This window comes from Chrysemys picta, chromosome 25, assembly GCF_011386835.1.
Source record: "Chrysemys picta bellii isolate R12L10 chromosome 25, ASM1138683v2, whole genome shotgun sequence".
Classification (NCBI taxonomy): domain Eukaryota; kingdom Metazoa; phylum Chordata; order Testudines; family Emydidae; genus Chrysemys; species Chrysemys picta.
In genome coordinates this window covers 12,451,728-12,459,310 of record NC_088815.1, presented here as the reverse complement: position 1 = coordinate 12,459,310, position 7,583 = coordinate 12,451,728, and positions in this window count along the sequence as shown.

Here is a 7,583-nt window from a genome sequence, read left to right as displayed (position 1 = left end):
CTCCATGGATCCCTGCTCTGGCATGGGCAGAGTTTTCGTCCCTGGCATTGTTCTAGGTGGGTGGGCGGATGATGCCAGTGTGTGTGTAGGGGGGGTGGATAACCAGGGGGGAGGGGAGGGGTGGCTTGAGGCAAGGGAGGTGGGTTCTGTGTCCTGCTTTGATGCTGCCAAAACTCAAGAGTTTGAAACCATAGACTCCCCTCCCCAGTGTCACCCTGGCTTGGAGGGGGAGAGGGGTGTCTGGCTTAGCCTTGGGCAGCAGCTCTCCTGGCCATGAGGTCCCCGTTGCCATCCCCACATCCGCCTAGGGAGACTTTGCACTGGGGCTCCAGCTGCAGGGTCCTTGGCTGGCGGGTGTGTGTGTGGTTATTGTGCTGGGGGTGGCACCTTCCCAGACGGAACCCCTCCTTACCCCCCGCCCCCGGCAGGAGCGAGTTGGCTGGCTGGAAGGACTCCGCGTTCTGGGCCACCTGGACGTGGGCCGTGCCAGGCAGCCAGCTGGCTGGGGGAACACGGGGAGGGCGATGGGGCTGGCTATTGATGGGAAGCAAATTAGGTCGGGGGGGGGGCACTAGGTTTTGGGCATATATGCACCATAACGGGGAGGGAGCATGTTTGGGAACCTGCCTCTTCAGAGAGCGTGTGTCTGTGTGTCACTGTGCATGTGTGTGTGTATGTGGCTGTACATGTGTGTGTGTATTTGTGGCTACGCATGTATGTGGGGTGGGCTGTGCGTGTGTGTGTGGCTGTGTGTGCGTGTGGCTGTGCAGGTGCAGGTGTGTGTGTGTGTATGTATGTGTTGCTGTGCATGTGTGCATGTGTTTGTGGCTGTGTGTGTGTGTGGGGGCTATGCATGCATGTGTGCGCGTATGTCCATGCACGCATGTGGCTGTGTGCGCGCGTGTGGCTGTGCATGCGTGTGCGTGTGGCTGTGCATACACGGTGATGCCCCAGAGCTGGTTCCTCCTAGAGCCCTGCTAGAGCCTTTCCGGCCACAGCTGGAGGGTGGGGGGAGGGTGGTTAACACAGGCGCCCGCGGAGCGAATGCCTCCTCCTGAGAGGCTCATACCCCAGGGCTGCATCACAGCAAGTGGCTGGTTGCACCTGCCCGGCTGGGCTTTGACCACATCCCATGGGGGGCGGGAGGGAACCATCCCAGTTGGCTTGGCTGTGAGCTATGGGAGGGGTCCACTGAAAGGGGATCAACCCCTACCCCAGTCTGAGCTGGGGTGGGTGCTGGGCATAGCGAGAGGCATGTCTGGAAACAAGGCTGCTGGGCTCCTCACCAGAGCTGCCCTAGAAAGACCCCGGCAGCTCGGCCTCCTGTTCGGGGGGGGGGGGGGGGAGTGGGGGGGGAATTCAGCCCCCTTCACCATGCCTTGGCCAGGGCACTGGACTGGGGCTCACTGATTGACAGGGCTACCCTGGGCCAGGTGCAGCGGACTCTCCATGTGCACGGAGCCTATGGAGGCGAGCGGCAGTGACTAGGTGGCTGTCAGCTCTCACCCTCCCCCGGTTTCCTGCCCTCTACCAGGAACACAGACCCTGGGCCAAGCGTGCAAGGCTTGTGCAAAGGATGCATGACGCCCAACTGCTCCTCGATTGCAGTTTCCTCCTTCCGGCCTGTTGGCTTTCCACTAACCTCGCCGGCGCGGGGCTGTGACTCAGGGGAGCCAAGGTCAGCCCTGGGGGTGCGGGGAGGGAACGACTAGAAAATAAACCCAGGAGTTATAAATCCACAGCCGGGCCTTTGTTTGGGCTGCACAAGGGCTAGCCTTCGCCAGCGAGCGTGCTAAGAGATGGGCCCTGCACCGCTAGGTATTCCAGCAACCACTGATGCACTAAGCCTGTCAGCCCACCCTGCTTCACCCCTCATGTCACAGCTGGGGAAACTGAGGCACAGAGTGGGGGCGGGGGGAAGCGACCGTACCCAGGTCACACAGCAAACCAACAGGAATCGAACCCAGGAGTCCGGCCGCCTTGGCCCTTGTGCTGTTAAGAGACCAGTGCTCAGAATCACAAGCCTTCCGCCTCTCGCGCCCAAATGCCGCTTTCGGCAAAGGCAGAAGGTCGAAGTTCCTGTCCCCTGAGCGCTGACAGCTGGGAGCTCAAGGCCACCCTCTCCCCCGGCCCAGGGTGGGTAGGCCCAAGCCTAAGCCAGACGGACAATGGGGGTGTGTGTGTGTGAGAGCCTTCATCAGGCCCAGCTGGTGGAACCAGAACGTCTCCACCTCACACCCAGTCCCTGCTAGAAATATGTGTGTGACAGAGGTGGGCGGGCCAGCGCCCAGCCCTGGGGGTGAAGGTCAGCGGGAGAGCAGGCCAGGAACTGGTTTCCCCACTTTGTTAGTCACCCAGAGGAAGGATGGTTCCTTGTGTGCAGGGAACTGGGCTAGGAGGCAGGAGACCTAGGGGGCTGGGCCCAGTTCCCCTGGTGGGATTTACAAGCCCTTGGTGCCTCCAGCTGTGTAACCAGGTTCACGAGCCTTCCCTCACCGCCCCCTGGATGCTTGGGCAAGTTGCTTCCCCTTTGGCTACGCAGCCTGTGAGCTATTCCGGGCAGGGCAGGAGTGGTTCTCGCACCTGGCACTACAGGGCCTTGATCTACAGGGGCGCCCGGGAGATTCACGCCAAGGATCAGAGCAGACAGAGATGACAAATCGCCAGCTGAGTCCAGCGCAGCGGACGGAGCCTGGCTCCAGTGCTAAGCGTGACCCTGCCCGAGGAAGGCTGTCGCTCCGCTCACCCCGAGGGGAAAGGGAACTGCTTCAAGTTTCTCTTCCTCATGCATGACCCAGGCCAGCGGCTCAGGCACCGCCTGGGTGGGGAGGTTGCAAGCGCGGTGACTGTAAGAAACGGTGTGGGGGGGGAGTTGTCGTTACAGTTTCTCAGCAAGCTGGCTCCAGGGTTTCCAGATCTCTCACAGTGAAACTTGCACCTAATTGCTCAGCCAGCCCACGGCCCGCTTCCCCAGCGGCAGAACAGGCCAGGCCGTGGCTTCGAAGGGTAGCCCTGACTTGGCCCAGGCACCTGGTCTTCCAGACATGCTCCCCACACCCTTGCAAAGGGCCTTGCTAGGGGCACAGGCCAGCGGCCCTGGGACCCTCAAGCGACTGGGCTGGTCAGTTTGTACGGGCATCGCTGGGGGAAATCACTGCCCTGTTTCAGACACACTGATCCTCCAGGTCGCCAGGCGATGACGCACCGAGTGCATTTGCATGCAGCCACCCAGCATGCTTTAGCCAGCAGCAGGGCTGGTGCTGGAGGTACTGGGAGGGGACGGGGGAAAACCCTGACCCAGGAGCACTGACGTATACAGAGGCCTCTTATACAAGCGTTACTCACACGCGTCTCATCTCCAGGGTGGTACCGAGCATCAGCCAGGGGCTGCGCTGGGAAGCGAAGCCAGCAAAACGTGTGTGCGTGGGGGGCGGCGGCAGCTAGGCCAGATCCTCAGCTGGAGCCGGCTAGTCCCCCAGCAAACATAGGCCTTGTGTACACCGGCCAGACCAGTTGGGTTATTTCCCCCCACAGAACACAGCTCTGCTAGTCAGGTCTTTGCAAGCTGCTGCTAGTCCCCTGCGAAGGCTGTGCTGGGGTTAGTTCAGCCGGCAGAGCACCTGCCGGAACGCGTCCCAGCACCGTGAACGCACTCGGCGCCAACGCTCTGGGCACGGCTGCCCCAAACCTGTTTGCTCATTGGCCTGGGCGCCATTGCAAAGGAACCCATCGGTCTCCACTGACGGGGCAGGACAGGACCATCCGGTCAGCCACCCCAGCAGTTAAAGTCCTGTCCCACCACCAGGAGCTAGGGATTGACAATGCAGACGAGGCCTTGGAGCACGGTCAGTTGAGTGAGGCGGGAGCCATGGGCCGCCATGGGCTCTGTCCATGACTGTAACACTTCCCGCAGCGGGATGCCTTACCGCCCGCCAGAGGGGGATATCAGGCCTGCAAATCCAGGCTGCTTAGCAGGAAACAGCCACCTGGTACAATGTGGGGGAGGCACCCTGGGGATGCCCCCCCGTCATTCGGGTCTTACAAGACCAAAGAGGACATAGGCCTGCCGAGCGTCCTAGAAGGAATAACCCCACACGGGGGGATTGCCCAGGGGCCAGCTGCACCCCTTACATATTACCAGCCGGTTCATATCCCAGTGGGGACGGCGTCACCTTGGGCACGAACCAGGGGCCTGCAGAGTTAAACGCTTGAGCCTCTCCAGTTTGAGCTGAAGGGTCCGACACAGAAGCTGGGGGCCTGTAAGAGACTCACACAGACCAGGGGGCCACTGGGCACCAGAACTGCATTAACGCCCCCACAAGCTGGTGACATTGGTCTAAAGCAGCCGAGTTACCATGGCCACACATCACGCACAGAGCAACCGGTTTCCCACAGGAGCAGCTGGCCAATGCCTTAGCACGCCCTGCATTCCCTGTCCCCATATCGCCCTCGCGGAGGAAGGGGCGTGACCCAGGGACAGTTGGTCCCAGCAACCCTCCGGCTGGGCTACGATGGGATCCTCTCTCTGCTAACCTTGAGAAAGTCCAGGGTCACTCCGAGGCAGGCAGAGCGGTCCTGGCACCCGTGGAGGGGCAAGACCCCTTTCCCTTATGAGTTTATTTGCTTAGCTCAGGGGAATCTCATGCAAAATAAAGAGACTCAAACTCGATTCACTCTCCCAGGCTAGGGAGCTCTCCAGAAAGCTGGGTGGGGACAGCAGGCATGCAGGAGTGGGGGGGGGGAGGAAGGGGGAAAGAGAAAGACACAGGTGGTCTGACGCAGACGACAGCTTCGTTCCAACCCATCAGGGCAAGGGCCGTAGTGGCAGGGAGAGAAGTGACCTCAAACCCTCCCCCCTTCATTCCTCCAGGTGTCAAGTCAAAAGAAGGAACAAGCCAGGCCTGCATTCAGTTCTCCCTCTCCCCTCCTACCCAAATAGTATGACTAATAGGAAGGGGAAGGATGAGGGATCGCACCCCTCTTGCACTTGCATGAGGACACACACAGACTGACAAGCATGTCTATGTACACACACAAATAACACAAAGGCAGCCTATTAAAGACAACCAATCTCCTGGGCCCCCTCACCCCACCCCCAAAATATCTCCACAGCCCAGACAGCAGCAAGGGTCTTAAACAGCTTCAGCTCCGATTCACCAGGCCCTGCCCCCTGTGCAGTCATTGAAATGCACTAGCGAGGTTCCAGGCCCCAGCACAGCAGTATCCGAGCACAGGGCTTGGGAAGGGATTTGCACCTCCCATCCCACCCCCCCGGGAGATAGGGAAAGGCACCTGGGCCACAGAGTGAAGCCAGCTCGCCCATGTCCCATTCCAGCCCCTAGACCCGCTCCCCTCCTTGTGCATTGGTCAGGGTGCCTTTGCATGGCCATTCCCACTCGCGCCCAGCCAGGGTGAAGCACATTCATTCCCGTTCGCAGGGGCATGCTCGTTTGCTCCCACGCAAAGACGCAGCAGAGAAGCGAGGCCCACACACTTTGTCCGGGTGGACACCGTGACACAATCCAGGCCACCTCCCTGGGAAATAAACAGACTCTCAACCGGCCACACGCCCCTCAGCTTCAGCGCGGGAGCTTTGCTCTGGGCAGGATCACAAGCGGCAGCTCGGCTGACAGCTGAAGGCCTAGGCTACTGTTGCATTAATAATAAAAGAGGCGTCGCGGCCTGACTGACGCACATTTGGTTCATTCTGTGTTTATTATTTTTTAAACCATTTTTTTTTTTTAATTTTAATACAGGTAACTTAAATGAGGTGATATAACATGAATACCCTCCCCACACACACACCCGCGCACACAACCGCGCACACACACGCACACACCGGAGAAGGTTAATGCTTTTTCCCCCACCCCCCCACCCCCATCATGGGTTTTTTTTTTTTTAATGTTATATATAGGATTTAAAAAAAAAACAAAAAAAAAAAACACAGGACAAGAAGGGGCTGATGGCAGGAGTGCATACACACCCACCCCGTACAAAATAGTACATTTAAATATTGAATTCAAAATTTAAAAAAAAAAATTTGTTTGAAAATATAATAAAATAAAAAACTACAGTAATACATACAAAGGAAGTTCACAGCTGGGAAAAACAGGATGTGTAATGGTGTCACGTGACCAGAGGAGGCGGGGTACCCATCACAACTTGGAAAGCGGCCGAGCCAATCAGCTAGCGCCGAGGCGCTAGAATTATGGTCCCGTGATGCTGAAAGGATGGACATTACTGGGGACTTGGTTAATACAGAATAGAAAGACTGACGACAGCTCACAGGTGGGGTTCTTGCTACAATTGGGGGGGATAAATAAAAAGGGGGGGCTGGTGGTTTTTTGGGGGGGCACAGCAGTATCAATACATTTAGGGAGAACGGATTTAAAAAAAAAAAAAAAAAACCCCAACCCAAAACCCACAAGTGAGTTTAAAAACCAAAAGGCCCCAGAATCCTGCACCAGCTGTGCTCCTGCCTGGATTTCCAGGGCAGTGATATCACAGTCCCCTCTCCCTCACACAGACATGCGACTCCAGGACACAGCCCCAGCAGCACCTGCGTGGGCATGGGCACAGCCCGCTCCCCCCACCCCACCCCCAGCTAAAGAACTAGCAGGGTGGGAGAGAGGGCCGTGAGTGGTACCTAGCTAACAGGATACACTAGTGGCAAAGTTGCTTCAAGTTTTTCCTTTCGTGGGACAGGCGGCTGCAGCGGGGAGGGGGCTGGGGGAATACAGCAGTAGAAACCCAGACGCCTCAGCACTAGGGATTTCTAACCCCAGACAAACGCTTGGGCCCAGAGCAAGACCAAAGGCAAGTGGGTAGCCCCTCCCTGCTGCCTTTCGACTTGGAGAGGGAAATAAAACTGGGGGGTGGGGGAGGAGGGTAAGAGGGAGCGGGTTTTGGAAATTAAAAGCACCAACTCCATTCAGCCCCGTTCTGGCCTGAATTAACCCATTCACCAGCAGTGCCCTTTGTTCTACGGATAACATTCCAACTCGCGTGCCCTTGGAGGGGGGACAAAATCCCACCCCACCCACCTCCCCATGCTATCTTTAGCTAACCATGGCTCAAGGGCTCCTGTCTCTCCCCAAGTTTGAGTTAATGCTACCAAAAAAAAGGGAAAAACCCAGAATAATCCACAGGGGATGCTACTTTCTTTCCTGATTTCCCCCCCCCCCCAGATTGTTCACGTTATTTTAAAGTTTATTTGCATCCATACCGCCCAAATTAAAAGAAAAAAATAGTAAAGATGGAAAACTTTGATCTTCCCCCCCACTCTACCCCACCCCCTCCTTTCCCACCCCTCCCCCAAAACACACAAAAAAGACTTTTACAGACAAAAAACACATCACGTGGGGTTTTTCTATTTGCACAGATCTCCTGACAGGGGAAGGAGAGTGAAGAAAAAAAAAAAGGGGGGGGGGGGGGGACGGGACAGGAAAAAGGATTTCTACGGTCTAGGCAACACTAGGTCAGTACTGGCTCAGTCAAGTTATTAATGTCTATAAATATTAGCCCCAAGGCCTGCAAACACCCATTACCAAGTACTGGATTTATTTATTTATTTTCTTAAATTT